Raw genomic sequence first — 22439 nt, 5'->3', positions numbered from 1 at the left:
ACTGGGTGCAACCAGAAGTGTCATGTTGTTAGTGGCTTTAGTCAACCAGAAAGACATGAATGATGAGTTTGGTGGGTGTGTAAGAGGAGTTGCATGGGAATTATACTTTCCACAAATGTGAGATATTACAAAGAGCAACTGAACATTTTGGTGTGGTTTCAGCAACATTCTCATATGACGGGATAGGGATCAGGGGCTGGCCAGCAAAGAGCCAGTGTAGCAGGACCAGCAGAAAGCCAGCGGATGGAACTGCCTGCAAGCAAGAAAGGAGATCACAACACAGAATCCAGAGAGGAGCTCATGGGACTGCTGGCTCCGAGGGCTTTCTGCGGGCCACCACTCAATGGGTGTGGAATAAGGGCCTGGTTGCCAACTTCGTCACCTGTTATTCACTTGTTTTTTTCCAATAGAAGGATGGAGTGTTAACCAAGACAGATACAAAGACTATGCATGCTCCCCTACAGTTCTCCCACTTCTTGCTGGCCTGCAGCATGAGCCCGAACACACTACTCAAGGAAAGCCTACTGGACAAAGTCATGAGTCTCACTCTAATTACATATTCAAGAGGCCATAAAGAATAGTCTTGGGCTTAGCCTGTAATTGCATTGAGACTTGTATAACATCTTCTCACTTTTTAGCTAGCACTTTGAGGAGGTATGTGGTCATGTTGCTGCATTAGATAATCCAGCCAGCTTAGTTTTGGAGCTGATCCTGTAAATATAAGAGCAACCCACCTACTAGCAGTTATTAATGGACTGTGTGCACAAAGTTCCATGTGCGGGTGTGCATAAGTGTGTTTAAAGAGTGAGAGAGAGGATGCTTACAAGATGTAGCTCTGTGTAGAATGGACATTGTAAAGTGGAATTGCAAGTGGTGAAGTTACTGTGCTGTGCAAGGAAGTAATGGAAAAGTTTTGCAACCAGATGCTTTTTCATAAATATTTGCAATACATTGGTATTGGTTTTACTGTATTGGTATGATTATGTTTTACTGGCAAATGTCACTACCCAGCCAACGATGCAGTAAAGAACAGAGTTTTTAATCAATAAGTGTTTGTCTGTATCATCATGCCAATTTATTTTTCCCCCTCCCCTAGCCTGTGACCACACAATTGCTTTCACAGTGGAAAGAACTTAAGATGAATGAGATTCAGCCTCAAAGGGGGACATCAGAGGACTCTCTTTTGAGGTTAACATCTTTTTTATGTGGATTCTTGGGTTTTAGAATCCAAAAATTGCTACATTTTTAAGTTAAAAGCGTGCAGCCCAGCTTAATGATGCAATACAATGTGAGAGTTGCAAGATAACAGGAACTCAGCAGAAAGGTCAATACAGAGACATGTGTCAGAGGGCATTGTAATCCACACATTAGAAATCATTATCTCCTCCTTGAGCCACCAGCTTCAGCACTCTGGATTTCCTTATACTGGGAAGTATTTAGATTCCTAGAGAAAAATTCAAGTATCAGAAATCACCACAGGGATAGATTTAGCCCACTGTTAAAGACCCAGTGGCTACTTCATGGAAAATGATCCATTTCATAATAACTATACTTAGTACTTATTCTCTTTTTGTCAACTTTGACCAATCCTTACAATACTCTGGAAAGGAAGCAAGAATTATTGTTACTGCTGTTTTACAGCTAGGTAAAAAGGATAAAAGAGATGAAATTCTCAAGACCATGAAACAAGTTGATGGATAAAAGGCAAGGGCTTAAATCTGGGTCTCTCATTCCCCAGTCTTACTTTCTAACTATTAGATCATGCTGCTCAGCTCAGAAACAATTACACTTACTGTGGCCTTGTCTACACAAGATGGTGGCTACGCAGTCATTGCTGCATAGTCATTTAGTACTTGTGTATACACATGTACTAAACAACTGTGCAGTAACTAGCATTCCTGAGTGTGCAGTAGTATCACCAAATGGCTTTTAGGTGATGCTGACTGCGCAGTAGCTCATTACTACTGCACAGTAACATTGTATCACGCTTCCTGCCACATGACACTACTGCGCAGTAATAACAAACTACTGCACAGCCAGCGTCTCATGTAGATACTCCCTGTTTTTACCTAATTCCTTACCTGGGAGATTATTAGGAACAATGCTGCACTTATTTGTTCTAGAAACCTGTTCCTGTTTCTTCTTCAACTTCAGTCATAGCCATTTTTGCAATTAATGACCAATCCTGGAAAGAGATTCTATTACTTCTTAAACTGGTTTATTTTCCTTATGTATTGCAAGTCAAAAACATAGTGCTCAATGATGTAATTGTTACTTATTCATAAGTACACCTGGTCTGCTGTTATTTTTGAGAACTGAATATGAAATAAACTGACCACGGTTCCCATCAACTTTAAGACTTGCATTCACACTAAACAAGGACTTGCCCACAGATCCAAATTAGGAATGCCTGCCCAAGCAAGGTTGCCTGGATGGGTTAGCGTGTCTGGTTCTAAAATGAATTGTCAGTGTTACTGTGAGTGGAACAACATAGTTCTGTGGTTGTGTTAAGAACTGTATCTTAACCCAATGCCAAATGGTAAAACAGGAGATCAACCCAACTAGCAGTCAAGAGCAGAGGCTTAAGGATACAGCCATGTGGCTGGGGCAATTACCACATACAGGGGTAGTGGTAACTTCTGGTTACCACTGCTGCTGTGTGTCTGCAATGGAAACCAGATTATTTTTACCCTCCCCACCACATTTGGCATCTGGGACAGCTACCCTGAGGCTGCCCCCTAGTTACACCACTGGTCAAGAGCTCCTGTAACATGCTTACAGCTCTGCATTGTACAGTATCCTCCAGCAACAAAAGAAAATACCTGAACATCCCAAAATGCAATAGACAACTTTGCAAATGTAGAGTTTATACTGCTATGGAAATGCCTGTGTTACAGAACTCATTGTTATGTCCCTAGCCCATAACTGTATTTTAGCCTTTAAGGCTACATGAGGGGTACAAAATTTGCATAAGATCCTTTTGTCCCTTCTTAAGAAAAAGTAACTTTTGTACAATTTTCATGCTGCAGAAGCACTGTGGCCTAATGGACAGAACAGTGGGTCACAGTAACATGGGATCCAATGTCCACCTAATATTTCATTTTCCAGATGACAGAAATGCCATCCAGGGTGATTTCAATTAAAAGGCAGCCCAGGGAGGGGCAGCAGTAGAGTGAAAGCTTATGGATGTAATTCAGACTTCCCTCTGTGGGACACAAAGAAATGGCCAAGGAAAGACAGTGCAACTGTAACTCACAAAATAATTGGAACTGGTTCCAGATTATCCAGGTATGACAGGCTCCTGCCCAGCGCTACTGCTGCAGTGTCATAGGTGTGCCCTGTACCTACATCACACCTCACCTGGTTGCCTGCCATGACTTGATGCTCAAATGATGACCCTCTACTCCTGGAGATGCTCCAGTGCTTTCTTGTGGGCTGGATGTGACTGCATGGCATGTCTTTTGTGCTGGGCCAGGTAAGGCTTCACCTTGGGGCAGCTATCTTCATGCCCCCAAGAGGCCTGTGCTGCCTCCTAGCCACCTGCAGATGAATACCCAGTCCATGGTGGGCTTGTGTGCTATGGGCATGGCTTTAGGGACCCTTTCCCCAGTTACCCTCTGTGGGTGGTCCCTGGGTATCTGTGGCCAGAATGGCTGAGTTAGGATCCTCACACGGGTGTCTCCAGATGATGGCTCAAATCCTGCTGTGCTGCTGCTTGGACCTGGCTCAGTGCTTCCTGCAATAGTGTTTGCCAGCAGCCTCTCCCCATTACATCTGGCAGGAACTGAGATCCCAGTTTCCCCCTCTTGCCTACCCTGGACGGGGTGCAGCTGGCTCCCCAGCTGCTGTTTGCAGTGCAGTTGGCTGGCTATCCCCTGTGGCATTCCTGGTCTGTACTGCCTCCATTTCCCCTGCTATAGAAAGAGCATTCCAGGCTCTTCAAGGGTGAGAATGGCTGGCTGAGGTTGTCTCCAGTCCCTCCACTGCTATTCCTCCCTGTCCCTGTCTGCCTTATGCTTTTGGCCTGTTGCCCAGGGGCTCCGAGTCAATCAGGAGTATACTTCTGGCTGATGAGGTGTTGGTATGGTCATGTGGGCTCTGTGCTGCAGGTAGGGAAGATGGGTGAGGAGCTGTTACAGCAGGCAAAGTTAAATCCACAGTGTTTAATATGAGCTTCCTAACTCATCCCCGATCTAACAGTGTAGTCTTCAGTAAGATTTATTCCAAAGTTGATTCCAGTTTTTGAGCTCCTTGAGCTCACTCTGACTATATCCACAAGAAACCCAACAATTCATTTAGATCCATACAAGAAGTTTAGAAGTTGCTTTATACCCTCCATGGGCTGCCCAAGCCCCAGAAGAGCTATGGACCCACCAGTGGAGACCAGGGTACCAGCTGTGACAGGCCCTGGCCAACCACCTCCTCCTGCACTCCCCTCTTTAGTCCGCCTGCACTGCTGCCCACGGACCCCTCTACCCTCCCACCCACAACATGCACCACACTCACTACAGATGCATGAGAAGAAAAAGTCTTTATTTCCCCCACATCCAACAGAAATCCTCCCTCCTCAACACACAGAGTCCCTCCACCATTCAGCCTACCCCACAACCATAAGAAACACTCTTCCCTGCAGAAACTATGTACAAGGTGGATTTTTTCTGGAGTCCCAGAGTGGGTGGCCCTGGGATAAAGGCACCTAGGGGGCAGAGCCCAGGACAGGTGGCCAGCACCCCAGCCTCTGGCCATTCTCCGATGGGTCCTCATGCTGCAGCAACTGTGGTGGGCAGGGTCTTGCCCAGTGGGGCAATGGTACCTGGTGATCCTCCAGGGTAAGCAGCTTCCCATTTGGCTGGCAGAGTCCAGGCCCAGCATGGCTGATGTCCAGTCCTGGTGCCTCTCCAGGCAGTTCCAGCTCCACATCTGGATCAGGGGCAAATGGCCTGGGCCCAGGTTGGTGGCAGCAGACCCAGGGTGGAGGCTAGGCCAGGGGCTCCTGGCAGCAGAAGGTAATGGAGGACCTCCTCTCAGGCCCAGGCAGGGGCTTGCTGCAGGGCAGCAGACAGCTTCCAGGGGGCTTGCAGGTCTTGGGATGGGGACCAGGCAGAAGCAGACTGGAGCAAGATGGAAAAGGAGTACATTTAGACATCATTTACACAACTAATAAGTAGATTAGACTCTGGCCCATAGGGTGCAGAAGTACGTGGGGCAACTTACTCACTGAATGCTTAGCTAGACCAGGTGGCTGTGGAGCATGTGAAACCTTAGCTCCATGCTCTACTTACTGACTGGAGTAGCTGAGCCAGAGCCAGAGCCAGAGGAGATGATAAATTACTGATGGCATAGCAGTAAATTACCACATGCCTAGATTAAGGAAAAAGCCAGGAGGGAGCCATGCTTCAAAAGATTGTCTCTGAGGCATGCTGCTCATTGGATGGCACAGTTTGCATAATATTCTACCTTGTTTAAGGTTGTTCCAAGTCACAATTAGCTTTTTGAACTTCAGATGTATGACTAAATCATCCAGAAAAATTGCTGCATCCTAAAGCATTAACATTACAAACCCCTCACATGCTACCCGTCTTCACAATTACTCATAAGTTTGTCTAGCCACCTCCCTCTCCAACATATTCCCATGACAGGCTCCCTCCCAATACTAACTCAGATCCACCTGTTATCTACATACTACAAAGCAAACACTTCACCTTAACTTGACCTGCAGTGGTAAGTCTGATGAAGGCATAACTGCATACGTGTGGAAGGAAAAGCGATTAGAATAGCACTTTAAAAGGTAAAGGTACCACTTTTCCTGATGGGTGAAGAAGTGATCACTGATCATTATGGTGGAAGTACCTGGGCCTGGCCCCTAGGAGGTGCTGAGCACTGTTAATTCCCTTTGACTTCAGGAGTTGCTGTGGAAACATGATACTTCATAAGGGTAAGCAGGGCAAATATTGGGGTAATGCTCTGACAGAACCATTCAGAGGCACTAACATGATTAGTTGTTGGGTTACTTGGCCCACGATTTAGCCCATGAAGAAGAATGAGACCAAATAGTTCTAGAAAAGGAGATGGTCTGTAATGGTCTGTCTCCTGAAAGTCTCACTTTTCATTCTGTAGGCGCATCAGTTTATCCAGAGAATCACACTGTGTCCGTGCAGAGCAATAAACACTCGTCCTCTGAGACCATGGAAACAGATCCATCGTACCTCTTTCATATGTTCTATCCATATTTTAAATGACCAGCAGGCTGATATTGGCTCACCTCTTCTGTGCTGTTCATTCCATCAGAGGGGAGTCAGACTTCAGATGAGGTTATTTAGTCTGAGGGAACAGGAAGGGGCAGGAGAACAGCATATAATGCAGCACAGTGGAGGCTAACCTTTTTGACAGGCATGCCACAAATTAGCCCTACACCCTTCTCAAGTACCACTCTGATCCCCTTCCCCTGTCTGATCTTCTGCTCTGCTTTCTGCTTCCTTCTCTATGCTCCCGGCTTGATCCGAAGCTCTGCTTGCTGCTTTCTCCCCCACCTGCTAGCGTGCTGCCTGACCCCTCCCCATTCAGCTGTGTGTCACATACAGAGGCTTCCCATGTCACTTGTGGCATCCGTGCCTCACATTGGTCCACCCCTGACTTAGCAGAAAGCTACTGCTGCATCGGGGCATCATGGCATGGAATGGGAACTCATTAGATTAGCTTCTGGGGAAAAAAGTGGGTGAGAGAAAATAGATTTGGGTCATCCAAAAATAAGTGGGATTCATTATTCCTTTGAGTCATTTTTTATTTCTTGGTGAGCATGGTATCAATGTCCAGACAGAAAAAGAATGAAAGATGATACCTCACTGGTTGGAACACTTCTCTACAGAGGAGAAGAAAAAACATAAAAGGAGGAACGAAGCTATTTGGTGAGAAGTTAGACAGACATATAAGACAGTGGCAGGTGGGAAGGAAGTCACTTAACTCAGGAGGCTCTGCAGAGCTGAATGAAGGCAAGAAGTTAGGCCCTAGTATGCGGTATGTTTCCAGTCATGGCCTACGCCCATATCCTAAGAATTGGGAAGAGAGCCAGGAGCTAGGATGGCCTCAGCAATTACCTGTTTCAATAACTCTAATTACTGTAGGTCCTACCTCCTCCCATGGGAGAGCCTACCTCCTGGAGCTACAGCAGGGGTGGGCAATTATTTTGGGCGGAGAGCCGCTTACTGAGTTTTGGCAAGCCATCGAGGGCTGCATGACAGGCAGCCAGGGGCAGATAAATATTGATTTTCCAAATTTTGGGGGGGGGGCCCCACAGGCCAGATAGAATGGCCTGGCATGCTGCTTCCAGCCTGTGGGCCACATTTTGCCCACTCCTGAGCTAGAGTCAAGCTCCTTGCTTGATCTTCTCTCTCCACTAATCCTTTACTCTTGGCTGCCAGCTTCAACAGGAGGGGTTCAAGGGTCCTTGCCTATAGCCTGGTGATTATTAGGGTGCACCAAACGGGAGATGTAGCTTTGAATCCCTTCAGGCTGAGGACCCAAAGTCCAGGCCTCTGACTTCTTGCACAAGTGCTTTCTTTGCCAGGCAGTTTTCAAAATGTGGTTAAATCCACCCCACCAGGTCTCTTCCACAATGAACTGCAAGCGTGCTGTGAGCATCCAGCAGTTTCTAGGCAGTTCCTAGCCATGATCTGCTGCTGCCTAATGAAATGGCAACTAAAGCAGAGTTTGCGCACCTCCCAGGGAGTGCAAACAGAAGTGCAGCTCCAAGTTGTAACTCAGAACCATCTCTGCAAAGTATTCAGAGTTACAACGTTTCCCCAGACAAAACAGAAGTTCACTATTAGTTCGGGGGGGGGGCAGGGGGGAAAACTAGCTGTGGGCTGGGAGCCTGTAGCCAGGTTCCCATAGCAATGGCTGGGCTCTCTGCCAGTGCTCCTGTTTTCCGAATGGGAGCAGGGAAAGGCAGTATAAGGAGCTTGTTATTGAGGCTCCCCAGCCAGTGCTGATGGATGGGGTGGATGAGTTGGAGCCCCCACACCTCGGGGTTGGGGAGCTCCAATACATCTGCTCTAGTGCACCTTGTCATGCATCCAAAGTTGCATCTCAAGCCGGTCCAGAGATGTGATACTCCCCCTCTATGCGACATTGGTCCGGCCTCAATTGGAGTACTGCATCCAGTTCTGGGCGCCGCACTTTAAGAAGGATGTGGCCTGCCTCGAGAGGGTTCAGAGGAGGGCCACCCACTTGGTTGGAGGGCAACAGGGCAGGCCCCATGAGGAGAGGCTGAGGGACCTGAACCTGTTCAGCCTCAGCAAACGGAGGCTGAGGGAGGATTTGGTGGCTGCCTACAAACTCGTTAGGGGACATCAGCAGCAAATAGGAAGGGCCCTATTCCCCCCAGCAGCACCTGGGGTGACAAGAAATAATGGCCACAAGCTGCTGGAGAATAGGTTCAGGTTAGAGATTAGGAGGCACTATTTCACTGTTAAGGTGGCTAGGACCTGGAACCGACTTCTTAGGACAGTGGTCCTCGCTCCTACCTTGGGTAAATTCAAAAAGAAGTTGGACGAACACCTGTCTGGGGTCATGTGATCCCAGCATGTGCTCCGGCCAGTGGCGGGGGGTCAGACTAGATGATCTATTTAGGTCCCTTCTGACCAGCAACAGGCTGGGAGCTTAGCAGACACAAGTTACAGAAAATGCTGCTTTTTGAAATGTCTTCATCTGATACTTCATGCAATGAGGGGTCAGAGTTTCACCTTATTGGCCATTTTTGAAGATGTCTGCAGCTGTGCATTTGTGCTTGGTCCCAGCTATAAACTGCTTTCTGACCAGACCTGGCAAAAATTAGCACTTTTGTCTGCACCCCTGTCATCCTGGATTGTGGGCAGTGGGAGTCAGGTGCCTTTGTGGCCAATCTACATAATTTCTCAGTCCAAGTCTTGGAGCTGAGCAGGTATTTTTAGGCCAAAATAGAGATGCTTATTGAAACTAGTGTTGAAGCAGTTCTGCCACTGCTGGAGTGGGGCTTTTTTTCTTGATCCCTTTATCTTAATTCTGCCTAAGTCTTGTTTAGGTGTCTCCAAGAAGGATTTGGATCTGGCCCCAAGTCATTTTGGGAAGTTGGAAACAACTTTCTAAGTCACTAGACTCAGATCCTTAAAGGTATATAGATGCCCAATTCCCAGGAATAGGGTCCTCAGTACTGCTAAAATTGGGGCCAAAGGCACCTGACTTTTAGAAGACCCTCCCACCCCCTTTCCTCCTTTCTCAGCTTTCCGTTGGTTTTGGACAAAGTGGTAAAACTTATGGGAAAAAGAAATACCCACAGGTCTAATATTGACTTGAGTAAAGCCCAATGAGATATTTGGGGAAAAACTTGGAAAAGAATCCAGCCTTTTGCTCTAATAGGCTAAAACATACTACGAGAGGCTAAATTGCCTCAGAAAAGAAGCTTTATGTCTGTGAACTTAATCACACTACTTATGAAAAGGAGTACCAACATCTTTGTCAATGCTTGAAGATCTATTAAGTGTAAAAATGCTATGAACAGGCAAAATGTTTCTATAAGGCTTCCTTTACAAACAGGAAATTGTAGACAGTGGAGCTGTTTAGTTTGCATGGTTAATAGGATGGACTAGTGAGATAAGCTTTTCCCTATGAACCAACATACCTAGCCTCATGTTTCCAAACCCTGACACTTTAAACCCAGAACCTACATAGTAACTTCTTTGTGCTCAGTATATTATTCCTGTTGAAAACATAAATTACTATTTCTCTCACGGAATAATGATAATTACTTGGGTTTTTTTCTCCCTTAGAGATTGGAATAGTGAGAATAGAAGAGCTCACTTAATCAGCAAGTGCTCCTAACTGGCAACTTTTGTGAAACAAGGAAACAGCTTGTTGCTTCTAATTATTAAAATGATGTGTGATCCACTCCTTCCTGAAGTTATTTTTAAAATGTTGTTAAAGGTGGATAATGTGCAACTAAGGGTAATAATAATAAAAAACCCTGAGGGTGGGAAGGCATTGACTATCCTGGTAGGTAACTGGTGATAATTACTATTTCACAAGTCTCCTGGCAACTGGCAAGTACCTCTAACAACTTTAGCAACTACCTTATAATAGTCTCTTAACAGAGCTTATGTTTGTATAAATAACCATAGATTTTGATGTGCATATTCATGGCCCTTATTTTTGTATTATTATATGCCTAACGATCACTGTCAAGGATCAGGGCCCCCGCATTGTGGCAGGAATTAGATGGACAAGTAATAGGATAGTCCCTTCTCTAGAGAATTCAACAAAATTCTATCATTCAATGAAAAGCAATAGGCAAAATAAAGAAAGAAATACAAATTCTTAGAACTGTATTAATCTCTTGGCTACTTTGCCTATGTGGGCAGGCACACAAGAACTCTTTCACTGTCTGCATGAGTGTTAATCTATCTGTGCTAGTTTGTTCATACACAGAAGCATAGATGCTGACTAAGATCATTTAAGTTACTGTGATAACTACATTCTACATCCAGGTCTACATTGTAGGCTTCTAGGCTAAGTACAGACATTCAAAAAGCCTGAGACAGAATTTATCTAAGTTAGGCAGTTTTATGTAAGTGGCATAGTTTAGATTGGTAACGAACAGAACAAACATTCATTCTTCGGTCCATGGTGCAAATCTTAGACCAGGCTCTGCCATTTGTAAACCACCCGTGTGCTGAACTTCTGTTGTGTTATGGGTATAAACCAGTTTTCAATTACATATACCTGTAAAAGTGTGCCTGCCCCTATAGGAATACCTTTATTGGTTAGAGATGTGAACAGATGTGATCTCTGACACAGCTGTACTGACAGACACCTGTAACATAGATGAAGTTTATTCAATAAAGCTGAATATTGTTGATTTACTTAAGTGACCAAGCTTTTATAAAGTTTGGCATTCTCAGCATAACTGCATCCATACTTAGACTATGTTAATACTTAGGGACATTTCTAAGAATATATCAGTAAAAGTACTCTGTGCTACTCTAACACTGTTAATGGCTATGAAGGAAAGCATATATAAATTAGCGTCAATATAGCTGTACACATGTATAAATTAAGTTCAGTGTAACAAGCTCAGGCAGAGTTAGGAGTGTATAGTTACTCTGTTAGGCTACAGACTTCCAGTTAGTTTGTTTCTATGTGAGCTGCTGTGTTTGTTATGACTGAAGTGTAGACAACATGTACCTAGATGAAGGTGTGTGCCAACACAGCATACTGGTATTCCTACAGGTATCTCTAATATTAATCTCTTCTAGCCATAATTTATTGCAATGTAGGAAAGGATCACCCTGCTAGACCATGGTGGTTATCTTAATTCCCACTGCTTGAGTTTACAGGCTTCTCTCATACAGAAAGGATTTGCACAAAAATCAATTTCTTTTGAAGCACAGAAAGTATTATGACAGAAGAGGTAAGATTTTTACCTTGAGATAGAGAAAATGGAAGGGAGGAAATGTGAGCCCAACATACAAGATTCACAGAGTACCCTACAAGTCCAGTCCTGCTGAAATTGTCCTGAGACGTTTGAAGAGAGACTCATCTTGTGTGTGGGCAGGGGTGAAGGCTGCTCACACAGTAAGAGAATCACAACCTCCCATATCTGGGATCCTTGCACTTTTCTGGTGACCATGAGGAGGAGGCCTCCCTGGGTCCACAGTCTCAAATGGAGCGACCTTGTCACCTACCCTATATCTTGCCTGATCTTATGCCTGCCCATATATTATACCCACTTGTCTAGTTTGGCAGTCTGATCAACATGAATAGAAATATGCCCTACTCTGACTGTCAGGATTCTGCCATTGACCTTTGCTTTTCTTGTTAGTGAGCTGACTCAGTGGATAACCAGAGCCCACCCAGCCCAGGCCATACTTTGCTTTGCCAGCAAATAGCTTATACACCTTCCTATCACCATTTCCAGTAAAATCTTCCAAGCTTACCTGTATTTGTGTTCACATCATGTCAGGACATAGTAATCACCACAGGCACCACACCTTCTATGAGATATAAAAGTAATGCACGGTCCAGCTTTTACTCAGATAACACTTCTGCCTCACTGCAGGTTTACTGTGGAAAAGATGGTTTGTGGTGCTAGAGTCCATCTGATGGGTCTCATCCTCCAAATTAATAGAGATGCCCAATTTTCAGGTTGGACCTCACTGTGCGACTTCCCTAGGCTGAGGTTATATCTTCTCATCATCTAGTGTTTTCTATACATGTGGTCATTGCAGGGCAAGGAGTGATGCATTATCATTTTTACTCTGGGAGCAATTTTTGACCATTATAATAAAGGCTACATGAGTAATTTCTTCTAATCTAATCACATACACTCATTCTCAACATTTTGCAGCTTTCATAATTCAAGGTAAGCTCTTCTGATTTTTGCCCCAAAGTGTTTTATTTTGTTTTTAATTTGAAAGTCGGGGGGGGGGGGGAATCAGTTAAACTACTTCTGAGCAAAGGACAACGATACAGAGGAAAAGCTTCCCATTCTCTTTTTTTTGAAAAAAAATCCAAAAACTTAGTTGCAAACTTTTTGTAGGAGAACAGTTGACAATGCATTTGTACTGAAACGTAGAGTACTAACCCCCTTTTCAGGGATGTGATTTAAGAGCTTCCCACTTGGAATTTAATCTACATTTGGCCTAAATATGATTCTTTGAAAATCTTATGCCATACATGTTCTGGTCATGGTGCTTGAGGCTAAGGGAGGTTGAGCTGTACATATTCTATGTAAGGCTCTTGTACAACAGCTTGGGTCAGGCCTGCCAGGCAGACTCCTGCCCTGAAGCCCTTGTCCTGACTCTGTTGCTATGAAATAAGTCCATCTGGCCTTCAGCCTTTCCCTCTGATTGGTTCTGGGGCCGCATTTAAGGACCTCCTGATCTGGACTTGGTTTACTCTTAGGCTTTGCCCTGTGGATTATCCTTCAGACTTAGTAACTAGGTTTCTGATTTCTGGCTCCTGACTCTGGCTTGGCATTTTGGCTCCCGACTTGTTACTTCTGACCCTTACCCCTGTAACACCCGATTGTACACCTGTCTCTACCCACTAGGCTGGCTGGCCTGGGGGGACGTGACAATCAACATATCAGTGCACTGAATAGGTACTAAGGCATGGAGAAGTCTGGGAGCATATCTGTGCAGTTCCGCAACATATGAAAGGTAAAACTTTTAAAAACACCTATATGATGCAAGAACCAGTCTTCCACTTCAACAAGACATAGGCTTCTGAGAGCTAAAATTAGGATTAGGCTCATAAATCACATGGGCATTTTAAACAATCTTACCTACAATTCCTCTGAACTGTGCAGCACTTTAGGCTTATGGGAGAAAAACAATTTACCATAGATTTCTTAAGGTGCATAGACGGGCAACTCCAGTGATTTGCAGCCAGAGAGTTCTCAAGTCTGGCCTTAATATACCCTAAACCTAGTTCATGAAGAACATTTGAACACTGTGTCAGGAGTAGGACCAGGATGTGGGTGACTGGGGCTTGGCCAGAGGTTCACAACCCATGGACTCTGGGACAGATAGGCCAGGAAGCAAGGGCCCCAACTAGAGTCAGGGGATCAGGAGGCCAAAGTTTGTAAGGAACTCAGACACAAGTAGTTACCACAATAGAGCTTCAAGTCAGGGGAGTCATGAGCAGTAAGCAGGGATACAAGGGGTACAGAGCAGGCAGCTCTAGTTGTAAGGGACTGGAACATGAGTGATGCCTAAACTAAAACCATGAGTCAGGAGCTGGCTGTCAGAAAAATCGGGTCTAGATGAGACTCAGTCTGGAGCAAACAGGGTAGGAGCCAGTAAATCAGCATGAAGAAAAGAGGTCAAGAGGCAGGATACAGGAACCAGGAACGAACAAGCAGAAACCAGAAGCAAGGATAAAGTCTGGAAGCCAACAAGCAGGAACAGTAGCCTCCTGGGCACGGAAAGTGCTGGCTGCTTATAAGCAGGCAGTTGCACCCATGTAGGCAACTTGGTCCATCTGGAAGCAGTTAGGCCACTTGGGTAACCAGGGCTATCTAGGGGCAATTTAATTTGCTTGCTGACTTGACTCCTGGCTCCTGACATACACAGTCATATATAAACTGCCCCCATTTCTGAGTGCACAGGCTCTTTTCTGCTATCATATCTCTGATGTGACTATAACAACTGCTGAGTTGCGGTAATAATGTACCCAGTGGGAAAGTTTCACACTCTCAACATGAAAAGATGATTTTTCTAGTTACACTAGGGAAAGTATATTATTGCAGCACAAGACAATCTGTTAAAAAATGCAACCTGTCCATATGTAAGCTGGGCCTTTCTAGCTCCTTCCCATTCTTCACTGAACTCTGGTTTTGAATGGTGTAGCAGGACTCTATAAATTGGTGATTCAACCTTCTGGGCCAGAAAAGAGCACAAAAAAACCCACAAAAGCTCCAGGGTCAGGGGAACTTTCTGCAACACCACTCAAGAGGAATGAGGAAACCTCATTTTTTTTCCTTAGCTCTTTGGACATTGCTCAGGTTCCTGGTTCATACTCAGGATAAGGGTTAAAGTATAATCAGGGGCAAATTACCATGAAAAGGATGATTCAGCCCTCTGTTCTCAATAGCCAACATTTGTTTTCCTGAACAGAACACAAAATTGCTCAGATTAATAGGGAATCTTAAATTGTTTAGGACTTCATTTAATGGTGTCAGGAACATCACCTGTTGTTGAAAGGACTGGGGTTGAGTTATTCTTACATACTAGTTGTCCAGCAAAGACAGTTTTGTACAAGAGAGGACTTGAATGACTTGTCTATGACACAAGTGTGGCGCTCCTATGCCTGTGTTATTCCTGTGACAGCCCCAGTATTCTTCTACTCAAAGCCTGATTCCCAATGTACCAACATATAGTCCCAGCCCCTCCAATCATCAAGAGAGTCAAACAGAACAGGTTCAGTAGCCTGACAGAATTGGGACAAGGAAAAACAGTATTGCTCCAATCACATGGTTAAACATACCAGGTAGGTGAAATCAAAAAGAAATGTTATTGCTAATAATGATTAAATAATGAACTTTGAATGAACTATCACTCAGATAAAAACACACAGGCTGCTGTAAGCTGTATCAACAGAACCTTAGTTTAAATGAGTCACAGGACAGCGATTCTGCTCTGCACACTTCCTGCACTGGGCACAGTGCCCAATTGTTCTAGTAGCCCCTCTGGTCATATGACCAGTGTGGCTAGTGGGACACTTTGGGACCCCTTGGAAAAAATCTACTCATTGGAACTCTCCTATCATTTTGAACCATGGGTCATTTAGCAGGACCACCATTTTGGATGGCCAAGATTAGGACCATTGGAGGTGGGGCTGCCTCCCAGATCTCTTCCACATAATCTGACTGCCTGACATGCTTATAGTGCCAAGCATCTTGGTGACTCCAGCAACTATAATATCCCCCCTGCAGAATGCAAGTAACTGAAGTCAATACAAGCTTGCTGATCTACAGCTCTCAGACCCTTGCAATAACAACTCCAGTATCCTAGATCCACTTTGCCTCTCCTAAATCATCTTTTGCATCATTAATACCAATGAATTACTTTGTACTATACTGGCATCTACAGGATCCAGCTCAGGATAAATCTATGCTGCACAGTGTAGCTTACCTTGAGTATGAGTATTTCTGCAGCAAAATGTTACTGTGGCTTGTAACAGGAAGACAGAGGCTTCTGTACTTAAAGAGTAGCAGTGGGCTAAGCTTTTGGTGTGGGCAGGCAGCTGGGCAAAATCTAGCTGCACTGCAATAAGCAACTAAGGGGAAGCTGTCCAGGCAGCTAGGAGGTATAAAGTCTGCAGGAAGCTGGGTTAGGAGACAGCAGAGAAGGGCAGGCTGGCCTTCAGGCAAAAGGGGAAATCCCGGTGTCTGTCTGGGAAGCTACATGACTGGAAGGGGTGGTGGTTTATATAGAAAACCAGTGCCTGAAGCAAGGTGGGGAATTTGGTCTGGCATACTGCCAGATACTGCCAAGGGATGGAAGCTCCTTGGGGGAGATGGCCATAGGAGACAAGCTACCCAACAGAGCTTGAAGGAGAAGCTATGGGAGGAAGTACAACTTATGATATGGCATTCGCCCAGAGTAGGGGTGAACTTTCCATTTGGAAATGGGTTTCTTGTATTTGTGTTGTGTTTAAGTCTGCAACCAGACAACTGGGTTGTGAATGGAGGGGAGGATTGGAGGCCATGCAGGGAGGCCTGGGATATACTTTGGGGTCTGAGCACCAAGAAGGTGCAACAGGGTCAGGCTGAAGCCATGGAACATGTGAGAACTGAGGGGGCCAGAACCTGTGCCGTGAGATACAACGAGGCATGACCAAGAAGAAGCTGGGACTGAGAAACCAGACCAGAGCAAGTGAACTGAGGCTTAAGAGTCCACAGCAAGAACAATTAGCAGGCCAAAGCCAAGAGGGCTGAAGTCTCTAGCGGTGACTGGGAAAGCTTGGCTAGACCTACGCATGAAATTTAAACGACCAAACTAAAATAACAACAATGCATCTTGCACAAGAGTGCAAGATTGTGACTAGGACCATGAGACATAAAGCACTCGCAATTGGTTTCATCTCCTGCACTAGTTGCAAATGTATCCAATGTTTTATTATGCTAAACCATTCAAAAACAACTACATATCTCTACGTGACTGTACTCCCCTTGTTGACACATCCTCCCTTGATTAAGACATATTTATCAGAACAGGCATTTAGTGTCTCTGTGGGGTTTTGCACGTGTTCATAGACCATCACTATTGCAGACTATTGTAGGTTCAGCCCCATTGTTAATACAACTACCCAAAGACAGTGACCTGTGATCAGTGCCCCAAGGTATTCTGTTCAGTTAATCAAGACCCATCCCATTTGACTGAAGTGTAACCTCTGTACCGACCAAAAGCTTGCAAAAACAAGCTTCACACCTGGACAATCCAAAACAGGATCTGAACAGTTAGCAATTATAATATGATGGTGCCTTCCTACCTTGCTTTGTTCAGACTTTAATTGACCAACTATCAAGGAGGAATGCTTTTAAGTTACATAACTGAACAGTATAAGAATGAAACAGAGTTGCCAGCGAAGTGTGCTCTCCAGGAGAGAGAAAGAAATCATTCTGCACCCAAATGATTACTCCTGCTCTGTGAAGGCTGACAAGACTGAAAAGCGCTTCCTGCTTGCACTGGTGAGAGAGACTTTTGCAGCTATGATATACTAGGACTTTTGTGATAGTTCATTTATTGAACATTGGGAAGGAGTCTTTTTCTGTCATTTAGTTATCTAGCTCATTTGTAGTATAGTTATTAAAGCCTTTCTGTCATTAATCGAACAAAGTGGCATGTCAATCCTTAACTGCATTAGGTTCAATTCCTGCTTTTGACTGCAACAGTACAGGCTTGGATCAAGAGTAACATCTGCGAGGCATGGGCATGACTATAGGGGGGACAGAGACCACAGTTACAGCCAGTAAGGTGACTGGTGTCCTAAAGCACTGATAGGGCCAGGGGGGACACAATTTAGTGCCTGAGAGTAAGAGTGGTGCCAGCTGGGCATGTGAAACACCAGACAGCCAAATGACTGAGGCTTACTCTGGGACCCTGGGGCAGCCTTTTCAAGTATTACAAGATCCATCAAGGTATAGTAGGAGAAGTAAAAAAGGGAGGATACCCCAAAGAGTCAGTGGGGCAGCAGCTGCTTGGCCACCAGAGGGTGCCATGGCCACCCTCAGGGCCAAACCTGCGACATGGCCTCATTGTTGCTTTATTTGTCCATGTTTAGCTTATGGGTACTTTGTGCTGATCTAGGATTCCTTCCAAGTGAATTGTGGGAGAACTTGTTTATGTGTTGGGGTGAGAACTGCATGAAAAGCATACATAATCAGATGATCTTACCGGCATCTTTGCTGCAAGCTGGGCAGGTACCATCCTGAGCTAAAGCACAGCTGGAGCTTTTGACCACATGCCCAGCACTGCAAAACAAGGGCTGTGTGTATGGACTGTACAGGAGTTTGGGGAAAAAAAACCCATATTGGAACACAGGTGAGGACCACAGTGTAACAGTATCCTGAAAGTGAGGCCTCATCTAGGCACTGTAATAATCATAGTAAGAAATAATTCTTGCCCTGAAGAGCTTCAATTTAAATAAGCAAGACAGACAAAGGGAGAGAAAGGCTAGGTCAGTGGTTCCCAAACTCTAACAGACTGCACACCACCAATTTAAAATGATACCTTTACCACCACCAAGTACCACCAGCAAATTTTTGTTATATAAATTATAATAAATCCATTAATACATACCACTGACAGGTTGTCTGCATACCACTCATGGTACCCATACCACAGATTGGGAACCCTGGGCTATGTGATTGTTTTGTGGTCAAATAGCAGGCCAAGGACAGACCTGGGACTAGAAACCAAGTCTGTTATTTACTAGCCTAGTGGGCTACTCACTGGATCACACTCCCATTGCCCTAGCACAGCTATCTGAGGTCATGACTCAAATAATCGACAGTAAAAGTCACCATTTAAAATCTGGATGCAAATCTTTTCATGTAGGGTTGTATTCAGACATACACAACTTATCTCAATTCATTGCTAGCCTGTGTGTATGAAGCCCAGCACCCAGACATAACCTCAACAATAAACCAACATATGTGAACCCAGTATTCACAAACAGCAAATGGTGCAGCCCAGCACTTCAAAATAGCTCTTCAATAAGCAGTGAATGTGCCTGGCTAAGTGTTCACAAGTGAATTTATACAAAGAAACCAGGGTACCTCATGCTTTTGAATTAGCAAACTTGTCCAGGCAGCCTCTGCTCTCCCAAAGAACCCTACAATAACAAGCAAAAAGAGTGCCCATATAAGATACCAGGCACTGAGTAAGGAATATTTTTTTGCAAGTTTCTAAACAGTTATTTAGAAAGGAAAGTGCTAATGGAAGTGATGGAAAATCCCATTTCGGCTCCTGTTCCAAGGAACAGTGTTTTCTGTCCTGTCTTTTCTCTCATTCAGAATCTCTGAGGCCAGTAACAATAAGAACATCAGCCTTGGGTCTGACAGTGATAAACGAAGTGATGAAGAATGAAAGGCATGTTTAAGGCAATTACACATGGGAGCTGTTCAAAGAGGATCTAGGAATTTTACTGGCATTTGTCTTTGGCTGGACAATGCTGTTAGCCTCTCCCTTCCACACTCAACTTCTAACGCCTGCAAGGGGTCAATCAGAGTGAATCAGACTTAGTCAGGGCCTAGTATACTTTAATGAGATTTTCCATGTGCTTTGTTTCACCTGCCTCTGAGGCAGGTGAATAGCCTCTTGCCAGACCAGAAGTTACAGGATGCACGAGAGCTGGATATGACATAGCTACAGCAAAGATCATTCTGGGATGGACTGCTTATATAAGCATATGCACTGCTAGTGCCCAGTCTGAGCATAGGGAACGGTCTGCCTTGATAAAGCAGAGTACATTCCAGGGGTAGAGGTGAGAGAGTTCGTAAAAGGGATTTTCATTTTCTAAAGTTTGAATGCAGGGGGCCAGGTGATACCTTTACTTGGTGGATCAAGATGAGAGGGTACAATCTAAAGCTTTAGGGGCCCACCCAGATGGTAGTCTGTCTCTACACCTTGGTTGCAGCTCTTCAGAAGTGTCCAGCAGATCCCTTTAAGCCATTCAGGTGACACCTTCATGAAATGCTGTGTATCAGTTTGCACACTCATTCCCTTTTCTACCAGCTCACCCATTCCTTTCCTCATGTCCTGACCTGGTAACCACTACCTCTCGCTTTTACTCACCCTGTCTATCCAAAAGTCCTCCTGATGCTGAAATAACAGTGTTTACCCAAGGACCTGCAGTGGTTTAACCAAACTGATTTACATTCAAACCAGATTCTAATTTGTGCTAAGTCTATGCTATGCTGCTGTGGCAATCTGAGCTTTCGCCCCCTCCACTTGCATGTTGGCTGCTGCCCTCCTGGCTCTTTTCACCATCTCCAGAGCTTTGCTGACACTATTGATACATTAGTGCACCAACAAGCAGACAAACCAAAAATGCTGACTTGCATCCCCTCTGGCCCCGTTTATATATAATAAGAATGACTCAAGACTAAAAATGCTTTGGCTGTAAGAACAAAAGGGGCCAAGCCATTTTCAAATCTACTTTGGAGAGCATGTTTAATTCCTGGTGGCACACAATGCCTACATTCTACAGTCGATGCTGTTACCTTTGAATAAATACATTCTTCCCTACCTATTTCCTTTTAATAAAAGTTGTCATCCACGTCTTTTTTACCTGTGCAGAGAAATTAAAAGGAGTCTTTTCTCTTCATTATGACTTCGCCCATGCAGTGTAAGCCCATGTTCAGTAAAATACCAGTGGCAAAGCTTTCCAACAATTTTCACAAAGCACATAGAAAACCCATTTCACGTTGTTCTTACAGTTTGGCTACATGGGAGCCTAGATGAATCAGTATGCTAGGTAATACCAAACAAATGAGATTTGCCAAACAAGCCACTTTGCTTTAAACGTCCCACATAACACATTCCAAGAATTACACAATCTCAGCAGAAATCCACTGAACTGATACCAGTACAAAGAGGCTGCTTCCCCAGTGTTTCTGATGATATCTGAAGATCTTTCTATTTACAAAAAGGTGGAGTTTGACCTTAAATTAAATTTTAAAATATTTACTGTGGCCCAGATCCACAGGTGATATAAATCAGCCTAGCACTGACTTCAACTGATCAGCATAAATGTACACCATTTGAGAATGTGGCCCATTCAAATCTGTACTAATTTACACCAGCTGAGGACCTGGCCTGTTTAACTCTTTTTTTCTTTATCTTACTCCCTAGACCTTTTTCCTTAGCATACAAATTCTACCTGTGACCTGCCTCCCAGATACATCAGGCTTGGTCAAGAGTCTTTCCGTGAGAAAACAGTTACCCTGATGTCTGACAGCACCTTTTTTCAACAAAGAATTACTTGTTGTCACTGCAGGATTTAAGCTCCTCTTTGCTGATACCATCTTAAGAATGTATGAAACACTTCACCTTTAAGTCAGTTCAAAAAGACAGAGCAGTCCAAATTGCCAGGCAGGAAAGATAAATGATAACACTATCAGATGAACTCCACCTCTTCATCAGAGGACTAGGCTAATATAAAATAGTTCAAAAACTCCACATCAGAATAAAAAAGAACATAAAACTATCAAAAAAAGTTCTGAGATAAGAGGGATAAGAAAAAGTATTAAACTATGGGGGTCAGGTAGTTTAGGCCTGAAGGGTAGGCAAAAGAAAGGCACAGTGGCACCTTAGAGACTAACTGGTTCAGAGAGTTATGAGCTTTTCTAGGCAATCACCTATTTTGTTAGATGCTATGAATAGACTATTGGTTGTCGCTTAAGAAAATGCATGGCTTTCTGAACCAGTTAGTTTAACGTATCACCCTGCTCTACCTTCTGCCTGACTTCAGACTTTAGCCCAACACTGATTTTGGGATAGGAAAGCAGACCATATGTTATAAAACCTACAGTCAAAAGAAATCATTTGCACTTTTAGCATTTTGTAAGAGAAATAATTAGCTTGGACTGAACCCATCCCTGGGAGTGTTTGCAAACCAAACATTGCAGGGTTGGCAAGTGCTTGAAAATCAAAACTTGAAACTGATCTAAAACAAAAGCAAAACTGACTGGTCTATGTCCATCGATGCAGAAAGAAACCATTTTAATTATCCTGGGGATTATGGATACTACAGCTAAATAAATAATTTTTAAAAATACATCAGGCTATAAACTGATGCGCTTTTCTGTTGAATAAGAATTGTAAATAAAAAAATAGAACCAGAAACAGAAATAAAAGTGGGTTAAACCTGTTTTTCGAACCCTTCCTGGTCACACAGAATACTGATTTACAAAGTTTACATTTATGTTTTGTTTGCCACTGAAGTGTGTCTGAGACTCCATATTCAGCCACATATAGCTTAGACAGAGCCTAACATCAGCCACCTGCTGACATTTTAGATACATGCAGGTATTTTTCAGAGCACTTATAGAGATTACTGCTCAGTTACTGGCAGACAGTGTAAAGTGTCTTATGTTTCTCAGCTGCAGGTTGGCTGCTGTAATCAACAGGAGACAACACCCAGTTTAATTGACTGTAAGGGTGTTTACATAATGCTAATAATATTCAGTAACACTTACATAATACTTTAAAGATCTTTTTAAAAAAGACTGCACTTGCACTAACTGAAACATGCTGAAATCACTGCTGTGATATATAGAGAAAAAGCTGATGGACTGCATTTTACAGAAGGCAAAATTGAGACCTAAAGAAGTTCAAGGACTTGCCTAAATGGAACCCCAGTCTACATTCGAAATGAATAAATACCTCCTCTAACCACCA

The 22439-nt window shown here is 44.1% G+C and overlaps 1 long non-coding RNA gene across 1 annotated transcript; it reads left to right on the top strand.

Moving 5' to 3' along the window:
• The first annotated feature begins 18388 nt into the window (after positions 1 to 18388).
• Positions 18389 to 21909, top strand: LOC109319828. The gene is made up of 2 exons (XR_002103637.1): positions 18389 to 19714; positions 20892 to 21909. It is a non-coding gene; the product is annotated as an uncharacterized LOC109319828 (long non-coding RNA).
• Positions 21910 to 22439: the final 530 nt, after the last annotated feature.

The sequence above is a fragment of the Crocodylus porosus genome, unplaced genomic scaffold (assembly GCF_001723895.1).
Source record: "Crocodylus porosus isolate Cpor-Errol unplaced genomic scaffold, CroPor_comp1, whole genome shotgun sequence".
Classification (NCBI taxonomy): Eukaryota; Metazoa; Chordata; order Crocodylia; family Crocodylidae; genus Crocodylus; species Crocodylus porosus.
The sequence above is the reverse complement of the archived record's forward strand: the minus strand, read 5'-3'. Positions and strand labels throughout refer to the sequence as shown.